This window comes from Martes martes, assembly GCF_963455335.1.
Source record: "Martes martes genome assembly, chromosome: 13".
Classification (NCBI taxonomy): domain Eukaryota; kingdom Metazoa; phylum Chordata; class Mammalia; order Carnivora; family Mustelidae; genus Martes; species Martes martes.
In genome coordinates, this window is record NC_137901.1 from 65564947 (window position 1) to 65588313 (window position 23367).

Here is a 23367-nt window from a genome sequence, read left to right on the forward strand (position 1 = left end):
GAGTGGACGTCTTATGATGGGTTCTAGTTCCAGATGCTGAGAGCCCAGGCTCGGGGAGACACTCGAACATTATCCCCACAGAACGGAGAGCCAATGTCAGCAAGGGCAGCGACGGCTGACCGTGGGCAAGGTCCCCACAAAGAAAAGAAAGCATAGAGCCATTGTGAGGGGGAGTCTTCTATCTTGGTTCTCCTGTAGGTATTTTCTGTTTGGAATATTCTTTGGCCTTTTAGGTGAGAGTGAAACGACTCCCCCCAAAACCAGGAGGACGTCTTCTGTAGACCCCTGTCCCCCGAGGCAGAAGAATTACGTTCACCGCTGAAGACGGTCACGTTCAGGACACAGAGTGTTTGAGACGCAATGAGCGGAGAGGCTGATTTCTGATTGAATAAAGGACACTTTATTGAGTGTTGACGGGGTGCAGGGAGAAGGGCTGGGATGACCCTGGGGGGAGGGAAGATCGTCCTGGAGGTCCTGTGGCTCCAGGCCCCGCTGGGTGGGGGAGAGTGTCGGGGACCTAAGAGCACTGTGAGGGGACCACCTTCTTCTCCACGGTTTTGCCCTCGTGCGTGACCAGGCAGCTGAAGCTGCTGTGAGATTTCCACTTGTCAGGCGACAGGCTCAGGTAGCTGCTGGCCGCGTACTTGTTGTTGCTCTGTTTGGAGGGCTTGGTGGTCTCCACGCCCTGGGTGACGGGGCTGCCGTCTGCCTTCCAGGCCACCGTCACGCCGCTGGGGTAGAAGTCACTGATGAGGCACACCAGGGTGGCCTTCTTGGCGTCGAGCTCCTCAGAGGAGGGCGGGAAGAGCGTGACCGAGGGTGCCGACGTGGGCTGACCTGTGGGGATGGAGGGCAGCGGGTCAAGGTCAGAGGTTTCTTCTGTCAGCTCCTACCTCTGTCCTGATGTGCGGATGCAGCTGTGCCATGTCCCTGGCTTGGGCCTCAGGTGGCCCTTGCTGTCCTGGGGTCAGGTCAGCCTGGGCTGGGTCACGGATGTTCTGCTGGGAGACTCTGAGCGTCATGGCCTCTAGTTTCTGGGCCCCTCCATGGTCTCAGGCTCTCTCCAGGACACATTGCCTTGGAATTCACCCAGGCCACCCCCAGAACTGGCTCGACTGGCCCTGAGACCCCGGGAGCCCTCTGACTCTGTCTGTGCTTGGACCTCGTTCTCAATGGGACCTCCCCCAGATTGCTTACCCGGGATGTCCTAGAGCTGGCCTGTCCCTGGTTGTAGGGCTCTGTTCCCTCGTGAGAAGTAGGAGTCCTGCCCCTAGACCACCTCACAGCTTCACATCAGCCTTGACTACCTCCAACAGATATCCCCAACCGCTGGTACGGATGCTGAGTGGGCAAGGGCTGTGAGCCCCTGGTGCCCGACTGCAGAGAGTCCGCAGATGCACAGTTTTCATGCGAGCTGAGTTTTTATTTCTGAGGCTGAGGCCGGGTCTGTTCTAGGGCTCTGCCTGCTCTGCGAAGTTGTGCTGGGGGATCCGTCTGTCCTAGACTTTCTGAGGGCCTGGCAGGCACTTTCCCTGTTACCTGTCCCTCTCAGAGTCCCCTGAGCCAAATGTCCATCTGCTCAGGGTGCTTTCCAGCTGTGCTGGGCTGGGAAGGGGTGGACCTCTGCTGCCCGAGTGTCCTGAGACCTGTCCTGTTCATGTGTCTGACTGTCCCCATGGAGGTGGGTGTTCCCAACACCCTGGGCCCCCTTCTCCTCTGAAGTCCAGGCTTGATCCTTGACCCCTTGTCCTCATCCCCCTCCTTGTTCCAGGGTCACCAGACTAAGGATCTCCCCACTGTGTTCCGGGCAGTCCTCTGTCTGGGGGCACTCCAGAGACAATAGCCACAGCTTGAGCAGTCTCCAGCCTCCTTCTCTCATCCGGAGGCCCTGATGGTAGGCTGAGCCTCCCTCTACCTTGTCCATCACCCCGGACTACCCCAGTCTCTTGAAGCCAAGAGATCCTGAGTGGGGAGCCCAGTTTCCCTGAGCCCAGAGGAGATCTCTCCTTTAAGGAGAGAGCTGGACCCACAATGAGGCCTGGGTGTAGACTACTCAGGGTTTGGGGTCTGGTCCCCAGAGCTCTGAGCAGACATCGGACAAGATGACACCAGTGGAGGCATGAGGCGCAGACAAAGGGCACAAAAGGTACAGACCCACAGACCTTGAGCCTCAGCCCTGTCCAGATTGAGAAGAGCGAAGCACAGCCCGAAATTGCACCCAAGATCCCAAAGAGGAGGGCAAGGGGGAGACTCACCGAGGACGGTCAGCTGGGTCCCGCCGCCGAACACAGCACACTGTGACACAGCCTCGAACAGAAACCCTCTGTGAGCCCCTCCAGCCCTGCCCCAGGCCCACCTGCAGCTGCTCGGGAGGTCCAAAGGGCAGTGTCTTTGTCACGGGTGCTGGTTGGGCAGATGGGCGGGTTGGGGGGGTGGCACCTGGGTATCTGGAATGTCATGTCCATGGAGAGTTCCGAGTGCATCCATCCTCAGTTGTGGCGAGGAGCTGGGGAGAATGTCTGCCCATGGCCTCGGAATTCCCAGCTAACTCCATCCTTCGGAAGGAGCTGTGTGTCAGGGTGTGCTTGTGGAAGGTGTGAGGAGACCTGTTTCTCACAGAGATGATAGAGCTGGGACCCCTTTGCAGACTGGGGACTCACGGAGGGGTCCTGGATACCACAACATCGTCAGCACGGGAGGCCATGCGGGTTTGGGGTCAGAAATGGAAAGTGGGTGGGAGGAGAAGCAGGTTTCCCCTCAAGCACTCCGATGCCTTCAGCGGGCCCTGAGCTCCAAGAATGGTGTCCTTGGCTGGTTCTTGTGTGTAGTCCCCGACCTGAGCCCGGGGTGGGCAGACGTCACTCTGTAGAGATGTATGGGCTGAATGTCCACCTGAAAGACCCGGGCGACCCAGTGGGTGGGGAGGCAGGGACTGCTTCCAGCAGGTCCCCTGGAGTTCCGTTGTGGGAGTCTTTGTGGCCACTGGAACAGGGTGTCCCCAGCACTCAGGACACATACTGTACCCTGGCAACGGACCTTCAAATGGTGAGGGGGCCCTGACCCCCACGGCCTTGGCCGGCACCCAGACCTGGGATGTCAGCTGCAGATGTCAGCCAGGGGACACGCACACCTAGCCTCCTAGTTTCTGTGAGTCGGTGGCACGCTGCGTCAGCACTGTTGCTCTCCTCCCTGATCGGCCTGCACCTCCCCGTGCAGACTGCCCCCCGGGAGCTCATCATGTCTCTTGTCTCACACCATCGTGGACTGGAACCTCCTGGCCTTCCCTCTGACGCTGACTGGCGCTGGTGGGGACTGCGGCGACAGAGTGTTCTTTGCTCACGTTCTACCCGGCACTCGGAGTAGCCCCTGTGCTCTAGCTCTTCCCGATCCTTCCCGAGAGTTGCCCAGCATGGCAGCAACGTTTGGAAGGGACCAGTGCCTTTGTGGTCATCGTGTGTGTGCTTCTTGTGTGTGCATCGTGCGTGTGCATCGTGTGTATGTTTGTGTTCACTGTGCATGTGCGTGCATTGTTGTTCTCGCTCAGCACCCACACTAGACTCCTAAGTCGATGAGTCAGTTGAGAGACCTCGTGGCAGCCCACTTCTAGCGCCTGACCCTTGATTTTTAGCACAGAGGCCCCAGGCAGGTCACCCCAGCACAAGGGGCGGATTCCTGGGTTGGCTGGGCCTGGGAGGGTCCTAGAGAGCGTAGCCGGTGTCTGTCTCCCAGAGAAAATGAATACAAGTGGGAACCAAGGGACACCGTGGGAGGAGGAGCCACCAGTGGGAGTGGGAGTGGGAGTGAGAGTGGGAGTGCCCAGTGTCGTGCCCTGACTGTGACGGGGAGGGTCTGTGGTAGAGGGCACAAACCATGTCCCGGGGGAGTCAGGTGAGGGTGTCCCCTAAGGAATGGCAGGTGTTCTAGGATGGGATCGCGGGAAAGGTCCCCAGGGGAGAGGAGCCCAGGGAAACCACGGCACGGAGAGGAGGGCCCTACAGGGAAAGGAGAGTGGACGTCTTATGATGGGTTCTAGTTCCAGATGCTGAGAGCCCAGGCTCGGGGAGACACTCGAACATTATCCCCACAGAACGGAGAGCCAATGTCAGCAAGGGCAGCGACGGCTGACCGTGGGCAAGGTCCCCACAAAGAAAAGAAAGCATAGAGCCATTGTGAGGGGGAGTCTTCTATCTTGGTTCTCCTGTAGGTATTTTCTGTTTGGAATATTCTTTGGCCTTTTAGGTGAGAGTGAAACGACTCCCCCCAAAACCAGGAGGACGTCTTCTGTAGACCCCTGTCCCCCGAGGCAGAAGAATTACGTTCACCGCTGAAGACGGTCACGTTCAGGACACAGAGTGTTTGAGACGCAATGAGCGGAGAGGCTGATTTCTGATTGAATAAAGGACACTTTATTGAGTGTTGACGGGGTGCAGGGAGAAGGGCTGGGATGACCCTGGGGGGAGGGAAGATCGTCCTGGAGGTCCTGTGGCTCCAGGCCCCGCTGGGTGGGGGAGAGTGTCGGGGACCTAAGAGCACTGTGAGGGGACCACCTTCTTCTCCACGGTTTTGCCCTCGTGCGTGACCAGGCAGCTGAAGCTGCTGTGAGATTTCCACTTGTCAGGCGACAGGCTCAGGTAGCTGCTGGCCGCGTACTTGTTGTTGCTCTGTTTGGAGGGCTTGGTGGTCTCCACGCCCTGGGTGACGGGGCTGCCGTCTGCCTTCCAGGCCACCGTCACGCCGCTGGGGTAGAAGTCACTGATGAGGCACACCAGGGTGGCCTTCTTGGCGTCGAGCTCCTCAGAGGAGGGCGGGAAGAGCGTGACCGAGGGTGCCGACGTGGGCTGACCTGTGGGGATGGAGGGCAGCGGGTCAAGGTCAGAGGTTTCTTCTGTCAGCTCCTACCTCTGTCCTGATGTGCGGATGCAGCTGTGCCATGTCCCTGGCTTGGGCCTCAGGTGGCCCTTGCTGTCCTGGGGTCAGGTCAGCCTGGGCTGGGTCACGGATGTTCTGCTGGGAGACTCTGAGCGTCATGGCCTCTAGTTTCTGGGCCCCTCCATGGTCTCAGGCTCTCTCCAGGACACATTGCCTTGGAATTCACCCAGGCCACCCCCAGAACTGGCTCGACTGGCCCTGAGACCCCGGGAGCCCTCTGACTCTGTCTGTGCTTGGACCTCGTTCTCAATGGGACCTCCCCCAGATTGCTTACCCGGGATGTCCTAGAGCTGGCCTGTCCCTGGTTGTAGGGCTCTGTTCCCTCGTGAGAAGTAGGAGTCCTGCCCCTAGACCACCTCACAGCTTCACATCAGCCTTGACTACCTCCAACAGATATCCCCAACCGCTGGTACGGATGCTGAGTGGGCAAGGGCTGTGAGCCCCTGGTGCCCGACTGCAGAGAGTCCGCAGATGCACAGTTTTCATGCGAGCTGAGTTTTTATTTCTGAGGCTGAGGCCGGGTCTGTTCTAGGGCTCTGCCTGCTCTGCGAAGTTGTGCTGGGGGATCCGTCTGTCCTAGACTTTCTGAGGGCCTGGCAGGCACTTTCCCTGTTACCTGTCCCTCTCAGAGTCCCCTGAGCCAAATGTCCATCTGCTCAGGGTGCTTTCCAGCTGTGCTGGGCTGGGAAGGGGTGGACCTCTGCTGCCCGAGTGTCCTGAGACCTGTCCTGTTCATGTGTCTGACTGTCCCCATGGAGGTGGGTGTTCCCAACACCCTGGGCCCCCTTCTCCTCTGAAGTCCAGGCTTGATCCTTGACCCCTTGTCCTCATCCCCCTCCTTGTTCCAGGGTCACCAGACTAAGGATCTCCCCACTGTGTTCCGGGCAGTCCTCTGTCTGGGGGCACTCCAGAGACAATAGCCACAGCTTGAGCAGTCTCCAGCCTCCTTCTCTCATCCGGAGGCCCTGATGGTAGGCTGAGCCTCCCTCTACCTTGTCCATCACCCCGGACTACCCCAGTCTCTTGAAGCCAAGAGATCCTGAGTGGGGAGCCCAGTTTCCCTGAGCCCAGAGGAGATCTCTCCTTTAAGGAGAGAGCTGGACCCACAATGAGGCCTGGGTGTAGACTACTCAGGGTTTGGGGTCTGGTCCCCAGAGCTCTGAGCAGACATCGGACAAGATGACACCAGTGGAGGCATGAGGCGCAGACAAAGGGCACAAAAGGTACAGACCCACAGACCTTGAGCCTCAGCCCTGTCCAGATTGAGAAGAGCGAAGCACAGCCCGAAATTGCACCCAAGATCCCAAAGAGGAGGGCAAGGGGGAGACTCACCGAGGACGGTCAGCTGGGTCCCGCCGCCGAACACAGCACACTGTGACACAGCCTCGAACAGAAACCCTCTGTGAGCCCCTCCAGCCCTGCCCCAGGCCCACCTGCAGCTGCTCGGGAGGTCCAAAGGGCAGTGTCTTTGTCACGGGTGCTGGTTGGGCAGATGGGCGGGTTGGGGGGGTGGCACCTGGGTATCTGGAATGTCATGTCCATGGAGAGTTCCGAGTGCATCCATCCTCAGTTGTGGCGAGGAGCTGGGGAGAATGTCTGCCCATGGCCTCGGAATTCCCAGCTAACTCCATCCTTCGGAAGGAGCTGTGTGTCAGGGTGTGCTTGTGGAAGGTGTGAGGAGACCTGTTTCTCACAGAGATGATAGAGCTGGGACCCCTTTGCAGACTGGGGACTCACGGAGGGGTCCTGGATACCACAACATCGTCAGCACGGGAGGCCATGCGGGTTTGGGGTCAGAAATGGAAAGTGGGTGGGAGGAGAAGCAGGTTTCCCCTCAAGCACTCCGATGCCTTCAGCGGGCCCTGAGCTCCAAGAATGGTGTCCTTGGCTGGTTCTTGTGTGTAGTCCCCGACCTGAGCCCGGGGTGGGCAGACGTCACTCTGTAGAGATGTATGGGCTGAATGTCCACCTGAAAGACCCGGGCGACCCAGTGGGTGGGGAGGCAGGGACTGCTTCCAGCAGGTCCCCTGGAGTTCCGTTGTGGGAGTCTTTGTGGCCACTGGAACAGGGTGTCCCCAGCACTCAGGACACATACTGTACCCTGGCAACGGACCTTCAAATGGTGAGGGGGCCCTGACCCCCACGGCCTTGGCCGGCACCCAGACCTGGGATGTCAGCTGCAGATGTCAGCCAGGGGACACGCACACCTAGCCTCCTAGTTTCTGTGAGTCGGTGGCACGCTGCGTCAGCACTGTTGCTCTCCTCCCTGATCGGCCTGCACCTCCCCGTGCAGACTGCCCCCCGGGAGCTCATCATGTCTCTTGTCTCACACCATCGTGGACTGGAACCTCCTGGCCTTCCCTCTGACGCTGACTGGCGCTGGTGGGGACTGCGGCGACAGAGTGTTCTTTGCTCACGTTCTACCCGGCACTCGGAGTAGCCCCTGTGCTCTAGCTCTTCCCGATCCTTCCCGAGAGTTGCCCAGCATGGCAGCAACGTTTGGAAGGGACCAGTGCCTTTGTGGTCATCGTGTGTGTGCTTCTTGTGTGTGCATCGTGCGTGTGCATCGTGTGTATGTTTGTGTTCACTGTGCATGTGCGTGCATTGTTGTTCTCGCTCAGCACCCACACTAGACTCCTAAGTCGGTGAGTCAGTTGAGAGACCTCGTGGCAGCCCACTTCTAGCGCCTGACCCTTGATTTTTAGCACAGAGGCCCCAGGCAGGTCACCCCAGCACAAGGGGCGGATTCCTGGGTTGGCTGGGCCTGGGAGGGTCCTAGAGAGCGTAGCCGGTGTCTGTCTCCCAGAGAAAATGAATACAAGTGGGAACCAAGGGACACCGTGGGAGGAGGAGCCACCAGTGGGAGTGGGAGTGGGAGTGAGAGTGGGAGTGCCCAGTGTCGTGCCCTGACTGTGACGGGGAGGGTCTGTGGTAGAGGGCACAAACCATGTCCCGGGGGAGTCAGGTGAGGGTGTCCCCTAAGGAATGGCAGGTGTTCTAGGATGGGATCGCGGGAAAGGTCCCCAGGGGAGAGGAGCCCAGGGAAACCACGGCACGGAGAGGAGGGCCCTACAGGGAAAGGAGAGTGGACGTCTTATGATGGGTTCTAGTTCCAGATGCTGAGAGCCCAGGCTCGGGGAGACACTCGAACATTATCCCCACAGAACGGAGAGCCAATGTCAGCAAGGGCAGCGACGGCTGACCGTGGGCAAGGTCCCCACAAAGAAAAGAAAGCATAGAGCCATTGTGAGGGGGAGTCTTCTATCTTGGTTCTCCTGTAGGTATTTTCTGTTTGGAATATTCTTTGGCCTTTTAGGTGAGAGTGAAACGACTCCCCCCAAAACCAGGAGGACGTCTTCTGTAGACCCCTGTCCCCCGAGGCAGAAGAATTACGTTCACCGCTGAAGACGGTCACGTTCAGGACACAGAGTGTTTGAGACGCAATGAGCGGAGAGGCTGATTTCTGATTGAATAAAGGACACTTTATTGAGTGTTGACGGGGTGCAGGGAGAAGGGCTGGGATGACCCTGGGGGGAGGGAAGATCGTCCTGGAGGTCCTGTGGCTCCAGGCCCCGCTGGGTGGGGGAGAGTGTCGGGGACCTAAGAGCACTGTGAGGGGACCACCTTCTTCTCCACGGTTTTGCCCTCGTGCGTGACCAGGCAGCTGAAGCTGCTGTGAGATTTCCACTTGTCAGGCGACAGGCTCAGGTAGCTGCTGGCCGCGTACTTGTTGTTGCTCTGTTTGGAGGGCTTGGTGGTCTCCACGCCCTGGGTGACGGGGCTGCCGTCTGCCTTCCAGGCCACCGTCACGCCGCTGGGGTAGAAGTCACTGATGAGGCACACCAGGGTGGCCTTCTTGGCGTCGAGCTCCTCAGAGGAGGGCGGGAAGAGCGTGACCGAGGGTGCCGACGTGGGCTGACCTGTGGGGATGGAGGGCAGCGGGTCAAGGTCAGAGGTTTCTTCTGTCAGCTCCTACCTCTGTCCTGATGTGCGGATGCAGCTGTGCCATGTCCCTGGCTTGGGCCTCAGGTGGCCCTTGCTGTCCTGGGGTCAGGTCAGCCTGGGCTGGGTCACGGATGTTCTGCTGGGAGACTCTGAGCGTCATGGCCTCTAGTTTCTGGGCCCCTCCATGGTCTCAGGCTCTCTCCAGGACACATTGCCTTGGAATTCACCCAGGCCACCCCCAGAACTGGCTCGACTGGCCCTGAGACCCCGGGAGCCCTCTGACTCTGTCTGTGCTTGGACCTCGTTCTCAATGGGACCTCCCCCAGATTGCTTACCCGGGATGTCCTAGAGCTGGCCTGTCCCTGGTTGTAGGGCTCTGTTCCCTCGTGAGAAGTAGGAGTCCTGCCCCTAGACCACCTCACAGCTTCACATCAGCCTTGACTACCTCCAACAGATATCCCCAACCGCTGGTACGGATGCTGAGTGGGCAAGGGCTGTGAGCCCCTGGTGCCCGACTGCAGAGAGTCCGCAGATGCACAGTTTTCATGCGAGCTGAGTTTTTATTTCTGAGGCTGAGGCCGGGTCTGTTCTAGGGCTCTGCCTGCTCTGCGAAGTTGTGCTGGGGGATCCGTCTGTCCTAGACTTTCTGAGGGCCTGGCAGGCACTTTCCCTGTTACCTGTCCCTCTCAGAGTCCCCTGAGCCAAATGTCCATCTGCTCAGGGTGCTTTCCAGCTGTGCTGGGCTGGGAAGGGGTGGACCTCTGCTGCCCGAGTGTCCTGAGACCTGTCCTGTTCATGTGTCTGACTGTCCCCATGGAGGTGGGTGTTCCCAACACCCTGGGCCCCCTTCTCCTCTGAAGTCCAGGCTTGATCCTTGACCCCTTGTCCTCATCCCCCTCCTTGTTCCAGGGTCACCAGACTAAGGATCTCCCCACTGTGTTCCGGGCAGTCCTCTGTCTGGGGGCACTCCAGAGACAATAGCCACAGCTTGAGCAGTCTCCAGCCTCCTTCTCTCATCCGGAGGCCCTGATGGTAGGCTGAGCCTCCCTCTACCTTGTCCATCACCCCGGACTACCCCAGTCTCTTGAAGCCAAGAGATCCTGAGTGGGGAGCCCAGTTTCCCTGAGCCCAGAGGAGATCTCTCCTTTAAGGAGAGAGCTGGACCCACAATGAGGCCTGGGTGTAGACTACTCAGGGTTTGGGGTCTGGTCCCCAGAGCTCTGAGCAGACATCGGACAAGATGACACCAGTGGAGGCATGAGGCGCAGACAAAGGGCACAAAAGGTACAGACCCACAGACCTTGAGCCTCAGCCCTGTCCAGATTGAAAAGAGCGAAGCACAGCCCGAAATTGCACCCAAGATCCCAAAGAGGAGGGCAAGGGGGAGACTCACCGAGGACGGTCAGCTGGGTCCCGCCGCCGAACACAACACACTGTGACACAGCCTCGAACAGAAACCCTCTGTGAGCCCCTCCAGCCCTGCCCCAGGCCCACCTGCAGCTGCTGGGGAGGCCCAAAGGGCAGTGTCTTTGTCACGGGTGCTGGTTGGGCAGATGGGCGGGTTGGGGGGGTGGCACCTGGGTATCTGGAATGTCACGTCCATGGAGAGTTCCGAGTGCATCCATCCTCAGTTGTGGCGAGGAGCTGGGGAGAATGTATGCCCATGGCCTCGGAATTCCCAGCTAACTCCATCCTTCGGAAGGAGCTGTGTGTCAGGGTGTGCTTGTGGAAGGTGTGAGGAGACCTGTTTCTCACAGAGATGATAGAGCTGGGACCCCTTTGCAGACTGGGGACTCACGGAGGGGTCCTGGATACCACAACATCGTCAGCACGGGAGGCCATGCGGGTTTGGGGTCAGAAATGGAAAGTGGGTGGGAGGAGAAGCAGGTTTCCCCTCAAGCACTCCGATGCCTTCAGCAGGCCCTGAGCTCCAAGAATGGTGTCCTTGGCTGGTTCTTGTGTGTAGTCCCCGACCTGAGCCCGGGGTGGGCAGACGTCACTCTGTAGAGATGTATGGGCTGAATGTCCACCTGAAAGACCCGGGCGACCCAGTGGGTGGGGAGGCAGGGACTGCTTCCAGCAGGTCCCCTGGAGTTCCGTTGTGGGAGTCTTTGTGGCCACTGGAACAGGGTGTCCCCAGCACTCAGGACACATACTGTACCCTGGCAACGGACCTTCAAATGGTGAGGGGGCCCTGACCCCCACGGCCTTGGCCGGCACCCAGACCTGGGATGTCAGCTGCAGATGTCAGCCAGGGGACACGCACACCTAGCCTCCTAGTTTCTGTGAGTCGGTGGCACGCTGCGTCAGCACTGTTGCTCTCCTCCCTGATCGGCCTGCACCTCCCCGTGCAGACTGCCCCCCGGGAGCTCATCATGTCTCTTGTCTCACACCATCGTGGACTGGAACCTCCTGGCCTTCCCTCTGACGCTGACTGGCGCTGGTGGGGACTGCGGCGACAGAGTGTTCTTTGCTCACGTTCTACCCGGCACTCGGAGTAGCCCCTGTGCTCTAGCTCTTCCCGATCCTTCCCGAGAGTTGCCCAGCATGGCAGCAACGTTTGGAAGGGACCAGTGCCTTTGTGGTCATCGTGTGTGTGCTTCTTGTGTGTGCATCGTGCGTGTGCATCGTGTGTATGTTTGTGTTCACTGTGCATGTGCGTGCATTGTTGTTCTCGCTCAGCACCCACACTAGACTCCTAAGTCGATGAGTCAGTTGAGAGACCTCGTGGCAGCCCACTTCTAGCGCCTGACCCTTGATTTTTAGCACAGAGGCCCCAGGCAGGTCACCCCAGCACAAGGGGCGGATTCCTGGGTTGGCTGGGCCTGGGAGGGTCCTAGAGAGCGTAGCCGGTGTCTGTCTCCCAGAGAAAATGAATACAAGTGGGAACCAAGGGACACCGTGGGAGGAGGAGCCACCAGTGGGAGTGGGAGTGGGAGTGAGAGTGGGAGTGCCCAGTGTCGTGCCCTGACTGTGACGGGGAGGGTCTGTGGTAGAGGGCACAAACCATGTCCCGGGGGAGTCAGGTGAGGGTGTCCCCTAAGGAATGGCAGGTGTTCTAGGATGGGATCGCGGGAAAGGTCCCCAGGGGAGAGGAGCCCAGGGAAACCACGGCACGGAGAGGAGGGCCCTACAGGGAAAGGAGAGTGGACGTCTTATGATGGGTTCTAGTTCCAGATGCTGAGAGCCCAGGCTCGGGGAGACACTCGAACATTATCCCCACAGAACGGAGAGCCAATGTCAGCAAGGGCAGCGACGGCTGACCGTGGGCAAGGTCCCCACAAAGAAAAGAAAGCATAGAGCCATTGTGAGGGGGAGTCTTCTATCTTGGTTCTCCTGTAGGTATTTTCTGTTTGGAATATTCTTTGGCCTTTTAGGTGAGAGTGAAACGACTCCCCCCAAAACCAGGAGGACGTCTTCTGTAGACCCCTGTCCCCCGAGGCAGAAGAATTACGTTCACCGCTGAAGACGGTCACGTTCAGGACACAGAGTGTTTGAGACGCAATGAGCGGAGAGGCTGATTTCTGATTGAATAAAGGACACTTTATTGAGTGTTGACGGGGTGCAGGGAGAAGGGCTGGGATGACCCTGGGGGGAGGGAAGATCGTCCTGGAGGTCCTGTGGCTCCAGGCCCCGCTGGGTGGGGGAGAGTGTCGGGGACCTAAGAGCACTGTGAGGGGACCACCTTCTTCTCCACGGTTTTGCCCTCGTGCGTGACCAGGCAGCTGAAGCTGCTGTGAGATTTCCACTTGTCAGGCGACAGGCTCAGGTAGCTGCTGGCCGCGTACTTGTTGTTGCTCTGTTTGGAGGGCTTGGTGGTCTCCACGCCCTGGGTGACGGGGCTGCCGTCTGCCTTCCAGGCCACCGTCACGCCGCTGGGGTAGAAGTCACTGATGAGGCACACCAGGGTGGCCTTCTTGGCGTCGAGCTCCTCAGAGGAGGGCGGGAAGAGCGTGACCGAGGGTGCCGACGTGGGCTGACCTGTGGGGATGGAGGGCAGCGGGTCAAGGTCAGAGGTTTCTTCTGTCAGCTCCTACCTCTGTCCTGATGTGCGGATGCAGCTGTGCCATGTCCCTGGCTTGGGCCTCAGGTGGCCCTTGCTGTCCTGGGGTCAGGTCAGCCTGGGCTGGGTCACGGATGTTCTGCTGGGAGACTCTGAGCGTCATGGCCTCTAGTTTCTGGGCCCCTCCATGGTCTCAGGCTCTCTCCAGGACACATTGCCTTGGAATTCACCCAGGCCACCCCCAGAACTGGCTCGACTGGCCCTGAGACCCCGGGAGCCCTCTGACTCTGTCTGTGCTTGGACCTCGTTCTCAATGGGACCTCCCCCAGATTGCTTACCCGGGATGTCCTAGAGCTGGCCTGTCCCTGGTTGTAGGGCTCTGTTCCCTCGTGAGAAGTAGGAGTCCTGCCCCTAGACCACCTCACAGCTTCACATCAGCCTTGACTACCTCCAACAGATATCCCCAACCGCTGGTACGGATGCTGAGTGGGCAAGGGCTGTGAGCCCCTGGTGCCCGACTGCAGAGAGTCCGCAGATGCACAGTTTTCATGCGAGCTGAGTTTTTATTTCTGAGGCTGAGGCCGGGTCTGTTCTAGGGCTCTGCCTGCTCTGCGAAGTTGTGCTGGGGGATCCGTCTGTCCTAGACTTTCTGAGGGCCTGGCAGGCACTTTCCCTGTTACCTGTCCCTCTCAGAGTCCCCTGAGCCAAATGTCCATCTGCTCAGGGTGCTTTCCAGCTGTGCTGGGCTGGGAAGGGGTGGACCTCTGCTGCCCGAGTGTCCTGAGACCTGTCCTGTTCATGTGTCTGACTGTCCCCATGGAGGTGGGTGTTCCCAACACCCTGGGCCCCCTTCTCCTCTGAAGTCCAGGCTTGATCCTTGACCCCTTGTCCTCATCCCCCTCCTTGTTCCAGGGTCACCAGACTAAGGATCTCCCCACTGTGTTCTGGGCAGTCCTCTGTCTGGGGGCACTCCAGAGACAATAGCCACAGCTTGAGCAGTCTCCAGCCTCCTTCTCTCATCCGGCGGCCCTGATGGTAGGCTGAGCCTCCCTCTACCTTGTCCATCACCCCGGACTACCCCAGTCTCTTGAAGCCAAGAGATCCTGAGTGGGGAGCCCAGTTTCCCTGAGCCCAGAGGAGATCTCTCCTTTAAGGAGAGAGCTGGACCCACAATGAGGCCTGGGTGTAGACTACTCAGGGTTTGGGGTCTGGTCCCCAGAGCTCTGAGCAGACATCGGACAAGATGACACCAGTGGAGGCATGAGGCGCAGACAAAGGGCACAAAAGGTACAGACCCACAGACCTTGAGCCTCAGCCCTGTCCAGATTGAGAAGAGCGAAGCACAGCCCGAAATTGCACCCAAGATCCCAAAGAGGAGGGCAAGGGGGAGACTCACCGAGGACGGTCAGCTGGGTCCCGCCGCCGAACACAGCACACTGTGACACAGCCTCGAACAGAAACCCTCTGTGAGCCCCTCCAGCCCTGCCCCAGGCCCACCTGCAGCTGCTCGGGAGGTCCAAAGGGCAGTGTCTTTGTCACGGGTGCTGGTTGGGCAGATGGGCGGGTTGGGGGGTGGCACCTGGGTATCTGGAATGTCATGTCCATGGAGAGTTCCGAGTGCATCCATCCTCAGTTGTGGCGAGGAGCTGGGGAGAATGTCTGCCCATGGCCTCGGAATTCCCAGCTAACTCCATCCTTCGGAAGGAGCTGTGTGTCAGGGTGTGCTTGTGGAAGGTGTGAGGAGACCTGTTTCTCACAGAGATGATAGAGCTGGGACCCCTTTGCAGACTGGGGACTCACGGAGGGGTCCTGGATACCACAACATCGTCAGCACGGGAGGCCATGCGGGTTTGGGGTCAGAAATGGAAAGTGGGTGGGAGGAGAAGCAGGTTTCCCCTCAAGCACTCCGATGCCTTCAGCAGGCCCTGAGCTCCAAGAATGGTGTCCTTGGCTGGTTCTTGAGGAAGGAATAGGGGGTGGCTAGTGTGTAGTCCCCGACCTGAGCCCGGGGTGGGCAGACGTCACTCTGTAGAGATGTATGGGCTGAATGTCCACCTGAAAGACCCGGGCGACCCAGTGGGTGGGGAGGCAGGGACTGCTTCCAGCAGGTCCCCTGGAGTTCCGTTGTGGGAGTCTTTGTGGCCACTGGAACAGGGTGTCCCCAGCACTCAGGACACATACTGTACCCTGGCAACGGACCTTCAAATGGTGAGGGGGCCCTGACCCCCACGGCCTTGGCCGGCACCCAGACCTGGGATGTCAGCTGCAGATGTCAGCCAGGGGACACGCACACCTAGCCTCCTAGTTTCTGTGAGTCGGTGGCACGCTGCGTCAGCACTGTTGCTCTCCTCCCTGATCGGCCTGCACCTCCCCGTGCAGACTGCCCCCCGGGAGCTCATCATGTCTCTTGTCTCACACCATCGTGGACTGGAACCTCCTGGCCTTCCCTCTGACGCTGACTGGCGCTGGTGGGGACTGCGGCGACAGAGTGTTCTTTGCTCACGTTCTACCCGGCACTCGGAGTAGCCCCTGTGCTCTAGCTCTTCCCGATCCTTCCCGAGAGTTGCCCAGCATGGCAGCAACGTTTGGAAGGGACCAGTGCCTTTGTGGTCATCGTGTGTGTGCTTCTTGTGTGTGCATCGTGCGTGTGCATCGTGTGTATGTTTGTGTTCACTGTGCATGTGCGTGCATTGTTGTTCTCGCTCAGCACCCACACTAGACTCCTAAGTCGGTGAGTCAGTTGAGAGACCTCGTGGCAGCCCACTTCTAGCGCCTGACCCTTGATTTTTAGCACAGAGGCCCCAGGCAGGTCACCCCAGCACAAGGGGCGGATTCCTGGGTTGGCTGGGCCTGGGAGGGTCCTAGAGAGCGTAGCCGGTGTCTGTCTCCCAGAGAAAATGAATACAAGTGGGAACCAAGGGACACCGTGGGAGGAGGAGCCACCAGTGGGAGTGGGAGTGGGAGTGAGAGTGGGAGTGCCCAGTGTCGTGCCCTGACTGTGACGGGGAGGGTCTGTGGTAGAGGGCACAAACCATGTCCCGGGGGAGTCAGGTGAGGGTGTCCCCTAAGGAATGGCAGGTGTTCTAGGATGGGATCGCGGGAAAGGTCCCCAGGGGAGAGGAGCCCAGGGAAACCACGGCACGGAGAGGAGGGCCCTACAGGGAAAGGAGAGTGGACGTCTTATGATGGGTTCTAGTTCCAGATGCTGAGAGCCCAGGCTCGGGGAGACACTCGAACATTATCCCCACAGAACGGAGAGCCAATGTCAGCAAGGGCAGCGACGGCTGACCGTGGGCAAGGTCCCCACAAAGAAAAGAAAGCATAGAGCCATTGTGAGGGGGAGTCTTCTATCTTGGTTCTCCTGTAGGTATTTTCTGTTTGGAATATTCTTTGGCCTTTTAGGTGAGAGTGAAACGACTCCCCCCAAAACCAGGAGGACGTCTTCTGTAGACCCCTGTCCCCCGAGGCAGAAGAATTACGTTCACCGCTGAAGACGGTCACGTTCAGGACACAGAGTGTTTGAGACGCAATGAGCGGAGAGGCTGATTTCTGATTGAATAAAGGACACTTTATTGAGTGTTGACGGGGTGCAGGGAGAAGGGCTGGGATGACCCTGGGGGGAGGGAAGATCGTCCTGGAGGTCCTGTGGCTCCAGGCCCCGCTGGGTGGGGGAGAGTGTCGGGGACCTAAGAGCACTGTGAGGGGACCACCTTCTTCTCCACGGTTTTGCCCTCGTGCGTGACCAGGCAGCTGAAGCTGCTGTGAGATTTCCACTTGTCAGGCGACAGGCTCAGGTAGCTGCTGGCCGCGTACTTGTTGTTGCTCTGTTTGGAGGGCTTGGTGGTCTCCACGCCCTGGGTGACGGGGCTGCCGTCTGCCTTCCAGGCCACCGTCACGCCGCTGGGGTAGAAGTCACTGATGAGGCACACCAGGGTGGCCTTCTTGGCGTCGAGCTCCTCAGAGGAGGGCGGGAAGAGCGTGACCGAGGGTGCCGACGTGGGCTGACCTGTGGGGATGGAGGGCAGCGGGTCAAGGTCAGAGGTTTCTTCTGTCAGCTCCTACCTCTGTCCTGATGTGCGGATGCAGCTGTGCCATGTCCCTGGCTTGGGCCTCAGGTGGCCCTTGCTGTCCTGGGGTCAGGTCAGCCTGGGCTGGGTCACGGATGTTCTGCTGGGAGACTCTGAGCGTCATGGCCTCTAGTTTCTGGGCCCCTCCATGGTCTCAGGCTCTCTCCAGGACACATTGCCTTGGAATTCACCCAGGCCACCCCCAGAACTGGCTCGACTGGCCCTGAGACCCCGGGAGCCCTCTGACTCTGTCTGTGCTTGGACCTCGTTCTCAATGGGACCTCCCCCAGATTGCTTACCCGGGATGTCCTAGAGCTGGCCTGTCCCTGGTTGTAGGGCTCTGTTCCCTCGTGAGAAGTAGGAGTCCTGCCCCTAGACCACCTCACAGCTTCACATCAGCCTTGACTACCTCCAACAGATATCCCCAACCGCTGGTACGGATGCTGAGTGGGCAAGGGCTGTGAGCCCCTGGTGCCCGACTGCAGAGAGTCCGCAGATGCACAGTTTTCATGCGAGCTGAGTTTTTATTTCTGAGGCTGAGGCCGGGTCTGTTCTAGGGCTCTGCCTGCTCTGCGAAGTTGTGCTGGGGGATCCGTCTGTCCTAGACTTTCTGAGGGCCTGGCAGGCACTTTCCCTGTTACCTGTCCCTCTCAGAGTCCCCTGAGCCAAATGTCCATCTGCTCAGGGTGCTTTCCAGCTGTGCTGGGCTGGGAAGGGGTGGACCTCTGCTGCCCGAGTGTCCTGAGACCTGTCCTGTTCATGTGTCTGACTGTCCCCATGGAGGTGGGTGTTCCCAACACCCTGGGCCCCCTTCTCCTCTGAAGTCCAGGCTTGATCCTTGACCCCTTGTCCTCATCCCCCTCCTTGTTCCAGGGTCACCAGACTAAGGATCTCCCCACTGTGTTCCGGGCAGTCCTCTGTCTGGGGGCACTCCAGAGACAATAGCCACAGCTTGAGCAGTCTCCAGCCTCCTTCTCTCATCCGGAGGCCCTGATGGTAGGCTGAGCCTCCCTCTACCTTGTCCATCACCCCGGACTACCCCAGTCTCTTGAAGCCAAGAGATCCTGAGTGGGGAGCCCAGTTTCCCTGAGCCCAGAGGAGATCTCTCCTTTAAGGAGAGAGCTGGACCCACAATGAGGCCTGGGTGTAGACTACTCAGGGTTTGGGGTCTGGTCCCCAGAGCTCTGAGCAGACATCGGACAAGATGACACCAGTGGAGGCATGAGGCGCAGACAAAGGGCACAAAAGGTACAGACCCACAGACCTTGAGCCTCAGCCCTGTCCAGATTGAGAAGAGCGAAGCACAGCCCGAAATTGCACCCAAGATCCCAAAGAGGAGGGCAAGGGGGAGACTCACCGAGGACGGTCAGCTGGGTCCCGCCGCCGAACACAGCACACTGTGACACAGCCTCGAACAGAAACCCTCTGTGAGCCCCTCCAGCCCTGCCCCAGGCCCACCTGCAGCTGCTCGGGAGGTCCAAAGGGCAGTGTCTTTGTCACGGGTGCTGGTTGGGCAGATGGGCGGGTTGGGGGGGTGGCACCTGGGTATCTGGAATGTCATGTCCATGGAGAGTTCCGAGTGCATCCATCCTCAGTTGTGGCGAGGAGCTGGGGAGAATGTCTGCCCATGGCCTCGGAATTCCCAGCTAACTCCATCCTTCGGAAGGAGCTGTGTGTCAGGGTGTGCTTGTGGAAGGTGTGAGGAGACCTGTTTCTCACAGAGATGATAGAGCTGGGACCCCTTTGCAGACTGGGGACTCACGGAGGGGTCCTGGATACCACAACATCGTCAGCACGGGAGGCCATGCGGGTTTGGGGTCAGAAATGGAAAGTGGGTGGGAGGAGAAGCAGGTTTCCCCTCAAGCACTCCGATGCCTTCAGCGGGCCCTGAGCTCCAAGAATGGTGTCCTTGGCTGGTTCTTGTGTGTAGTCCCCGACCTGAGCCCGGGGTGGGCAGACGTCACTCTGTAGAGATGTATGGGCTGAATGTCCACCTGAAAGACCCGGGCGACCCAGTGGGTGGGGAGGCAGGGACTGCTTCCAGCAGGTCCCCTGGAGTTCCGTTGTGGGAGTCTTTGTGGCCACTGGAACAGGGTGTCCCCAGCACTCAGGACACATACTGTACCCTGGCAACGGACCTTCAAATGGTGAGGGGGCCCTGACCCCCACGGCCTTGGCCGGCACCCAGACCTGGGATGTCAGCTGCAGATGTCAGCCAGGGGACACGCACACCTAGCCTCCTAGTTTCTGTGAGTCGGTGGCACGCTGCGTCAGCACTGTTGCTCTCCTCCCTGATCGGCCTGCACCTCCCCGTGCAGACTGCCCCCCGGGAGCTCATCATGTCTCTTGTCTCACACCATCGTGGACTGGAACCTCCTGGCCTTCCCTCTGACGCTGACTGGCGCTGGTGGGGACTGCGGCGACAGAGTGTTCTTTGCTCACGTTCTACCCGGCACTCGGAGTAGCCCCTGTGCTCTAGCTCTTCCCGATCCTTCCCGAGAGTTGCCCAGCATGGCAGCAACGTTTGGAAGGGACCAGTGCCTTTGTGGTCATCGTGTGTGTGCTTCTTGTGTGTGCATCGTGCGTGTGCATCGTGTGTATGTTTGTGTTCACTGTGCATGTGCGTGCATTGTTGTTCTCGCTCAGCACCCACACTAGACTCCTAAGTCGATGAGTCAGTTGAGAGACCTCGTGGCAGCCCACTTCTAGCGCCTGACCCTTGATTTTTAGCACAGAGGCCCCAGGCAGGTCACCCCAGCACAAGGGGCGGATTCCTGGGTTGGCTGGGCCTGGGAGGGTCCTAGAGAGCGTAGCCGGTGTCTGTCTCCCAGAGAAAATGAATACAAGTGGGAACCAAGGGACACCGTGGGAGGAGGAGCCACCAGTGGGAGTGGGAGTGGGAGTGAGAGTGGGAGTGCCCAGTGTCGTGCCCTGACTGTGACGGGGAGGGTCTGTGGTAGAGGGCACAAACCATGTCCCGGGGGAGTCAGGTGAGGGTGTCCCCTAAGGAATGGCAGGTGTTCTAGGATGGGATCGCGGGAAAGGTCCCCAGGGGAGAGGAGCCCAGGGAAACCACGGCACGGAGAGGAGGGCCCTACAGGGAAAGGAGAGTGGACGTCTTATGATGGGTTCTAGTTCCAGATGCTGAGAGCCCAGGCTCGGGGAGACACTCGAACATTATCCCCACAGAACGGAGAGCCAATGTCAGCAAGGGCAGCGACGGCTGACCGTGGGCAAGGTCCCCACAAAGAAAAGAAAGCATAGAGCCATTGTGAGGGGGAGTCTTCTATCTTGGTTCTCCTGTAGGTATTTTCTGTTTGGAATATTCTTTGGCCTTTTAGGTGAGAGTGAAACGACTCCCCCCAAAACCAGGAGGACGTCTTCTGTAGACCCCTGTCCCCCGAGGCAGAAGAATTACGTTCACCGCTGAAGACGGTCACGTTCAGGACACAGAGTGTTTGAGACGCAATGAGCGGAGAGGCTGATTTCTGATTGAATAAAGGACACTTTATTGAGTGTTGACGGGGTGCAGGGAGAAGGGCTGGGATGACCCTGGGGGGAGGGAAGATCGTCCTGGAGGTCCTGTGGCTCCAGGCCCCGCTGGGTGGGGGAGAGTGTCGGGGACCTAAGAGCACTGTGAGGGGACCACCTTCTTCTCCACGGTTTTGCCCTCGTGCGTGACCAGGCAGCTGAAGCTGCTGTGAGATTTCCACTTGTCAGGCGACAGGCTCAGGTAGCTGCTGGCCGCGTACTTGTTGTTGCTCTGTTTGGAGGGCTTGGTGGTCTCCACGCCCTGGGTGACGGGGCTGCCGTCTGCCTTCCAGGCCACCGTCACGCCGCTGGGGTAGAAGTCACTGATGAGGCACACCAGGGTGGCCTTCTTGGCGTCGAGCTCCTCAGAGGAGGGCGGGAAGAGCGTGACCGAGGGTGCCGACGTGGGCTGACCTGTGGGGATGGAGGGCAGCGGGTCAAGGTCAGAGGTTTCTTCTGTCAGCTCCTACCTCTGTCCTGATGTGCGGATGCAGCTGTGCCATGTCCCTGGCTTGGGCCTCAGGTGGCCCTTGCTGTCCTGGGGTCAGGTCAGCCTGGGCTGGGTCACGGATGTTCTGCTGGGAGACTCTGAGCGTCATGGCCTCTAGTTTCTGGGCCCCTCCATGGTCTCAGGCTCTCTCCAGGACACATTGCCTTGGAATTCACCCAGGCCACCCCCAGAACTGGCTCGACTGGCCCTGAGACCCCGGGAGCCCTCTGACTCTGTCTGTGCTTGGACCTCGTTCTCAATGGGACCTCCCCCAGATTGCTTACCCGGGATGTCCTAGAGCTGGCCTGTCCCTGGTTGTAGGGCTCTGTTCCCTCGTGAGAAGTAGGAGTCCTGCCCCTAGACCACCTCACAGCTTCACATCAGCCTTGACTACCTCCAACAGATATCCCCAACCGCTGGTACGGATGCTGAGTGGGCAAGGGCTGTGAGCCCCTGGTGCCCGACTGCAGAGAGTCCGCAGATGCACAGTTTTCATGCGAGCTGAGTTTTTATTTCTGAGGCTGAGGCCGGGTCTGTTCTAGGGCTCTGCCTGCTCTGCGAAGTTGTGCTGGGGGATCCGTCTGTCCTAGACTTTCTGAGGGCCTGGCAGGCACTTTCCCTGTTACCTGTCCCTCTCAGAGTCCCCTGAGCCAAATGTCCATCTGCTCAGGGTGCTTTCCAGCTGTGCTGGGCTGGGAAGGGGTGGACCTCTGCTGCCCGAGTGTCCTGAGACCTGTCCTGTTCATGTGTCTGACTGTCCCCATGGAGGTGGGTGTTCCCAACACCCTGGGCCCCCTTCTCCTCTGAAGTCCAGGCTTGATCCTTGACCCCTTGTCCTCATCCCCCTCCTTGTTCCAGGGTCACCAGACTAAGGATCTCCCCACTGTGTTCTGGGCAGTCCTCTGTCTGGGGGCACTCCAGAGACAATAGCCACAGCTTGAGCAGTCTCCAGCCTCCTTCTCTCATCCGGCGGCCCTGATGGTAGGCTGAGCCTCCCTCTACCTTGTCCATCACCCCGGACTACCCCAGTCTCTTGAAGCCAAGAGATCCTGAGTGGGGAGCCCAGTTTCCCTGAGCCCAGAGGAGATCTCTCCTTTAAGGAGAGAGCTGGACCCACAATGAGGCCTGGGTGTAGACTACTCAGGGTTTGGGGTCTGGTCCCCAGAGCTCTGAGCAGACATCGGACAAGATGACACCAGTGGAGGCATGAGGCGCAGACAAAGGGCACAAAAGGTACAGACCCACAGACCTTGAGCCTCAGCCCTGTCCAGATTGAGAAGAGCGAAGCACAGCCCGAAATTGCACCCAAGATCCCAAAGAGGAGGGCAAGGGGGAGACTCACCGAGGACGGTCAGCTGGGTCCCGCCGCCGAACACAGCACACTGTGACACAGCCTCGAACAGAAACCCTCTGTGAGCCCCTCCAGCCCTGCCCCAGGCCCACCTGCAGCTGCTCGGGAGGTCCAAAGGGCAGTGTCTTTGTCACGGGTGCTGGTTGGGCAGATGGGCGGGTTGGGGGGTGGCACCTGGGTATCTGGAATGTCATGTCCATGGAGAGTTCCGAGTGCATCCATCCTCAGTTGTGGCGAGGAGCTGGGGAGAATGTCTGCCCATGGCCTCGGAATTCCCAGCTAACTCCATCCTTCGGAAGGAGCTGTGTGTCAGGGTGTGCTTGTGGAAGGTGTGAGGAGACCTGTTTCTCACAGAGATGATAGAGCTGGGACCCCTTTGCAGACTGGGGACTCACGGAGGGGTCCTGGATACCACAACATCGTCAGCACGGGAGGCCATGCGGGTTTGGGGTCAGAAATGGAAAGTGGGTGGGAGGAGAAGCAGGTTTCCCCTCAAGCACTCCGATGCCTTCAGCAGGCCCTGAGCTCCAAGAATGGTGTCCTTGGCTGGTTCTTGAGGAAGGAATAGGGGGTGGCTAGTGTGTAGTCCCCGACCTGAGCCCGGGGTGGGCAGACGTCACTCTGTAGAGATGTATGGGCTGAATGTCCACCTGAAAGACCCGGGCGACCCAGTGGGTGGGGAGGCAGGGACTGCTTCCAGCAGGTCCCCTGGAGTTCCGTTGTGGGAGTCTTTGTGGCCACTGGAACAGGGTGTCCCCAGCACTCAGGACACATACTGTACCCTGGCAACGGACCTTCAAATGGTGAGGGGGCCCTGACCCCCACGGCCTTGGCCGGCACCCAGACCTGGGATGTCAGCTGCAGATGTCAGCCAGGGGACACGCACACCTAGCCTCCTAGTTTCTGTGAGTCGGTGGCACGCTGCGTCAGCACTGTTGCTCTCCTCCCTGATCGGCCTGCACCTCCCCGTGCAGACTGCCCCCCGGGAGCTCATCATGTCTCTTGTCTCACACCATCGTGGACTGGAACCTCCTGGCCTTCCCTCTGACGC

General features: G+C 59.3%; 6 gene segments (V, D, J or C); all 6 read right to left on the bottom strand.

Annotated features, from left to right (window-relative positions):
• Window positions 1-379: 379 nt before the first annotated feature.
• LOC308354275 (immunoglobulin lambda constant 7-like) lies at window positions 380-2704 on the bottom strand. The segment is given in 3 exons: window positions 2661-2704; window positions 2256-2362; window positions 380-837 (listed from the first exon to the last, which is right to left on the bottom strand).
• Window positions 2705-4385: 1681 nt separating this feature from the next.
• LOC308354276 (immunoglobulin lambda constant 7-like) lies at window positions 4386-6710 on the bottom strand. The segment is given in 3 exons: window positions 6667-6710; window positions 6262-6368; window positions 4386-4843 (listed from the first exon to the last, which is right to left on the bottom strand).
• Window positions 6711-8391: 1681 nt separating this feature from the next.
• Window positions 8392-10716, bottom strand: LOC308354277 (immunoglobulin lambda constant 7-like). The segment is given in 3 exons: window positions 10673-10716; window positions 10268-10377; window positions 8392-8849 (listed from the first exon to the last, which is right to left on the bottom strand).
• Window positions 10717-12397: 1681 nt separating this feature from the next.
• On the bottom strand, window positions 12398-14721 carry LOC308354278 (immunoglobulin lambda constant 7-like). The segment is given in 3 exons: window positions 14678-14721; window positions 14274-14380; window positions 12398-12855 (listed from the first exon to the last, which is right to left on the bottom strand).
• A 1704-nt stretch (window positions 14722-16425) lies between these two features.
• On the bottom strand, window positions 16426-18750 carry LOC308354279 (immunoglobulin lambda constant 7-like). The segment is given in 3 exons: window positions 18707-18750; window positions 18302-18408; window positions 16426-16883 (listed from the first exon to the last, which is right to left on the bottom strand).
• A 1681-nt stretch (window positions 18751-20431) lies between these two features.
• Window positions 20432-22755, bottom strand: LOC308354280 (immunoglobulin lambda constant 7-like). The segment is given in 3 exons: window positions 22712-22755; window positions 22308-22414; window positions 20432-20889 (listed from the first exon to the last, which is right to left on the bottom strand).
• Between the last annotated feature and the right edge of the window lie 612 nt (window positions 22756-23367).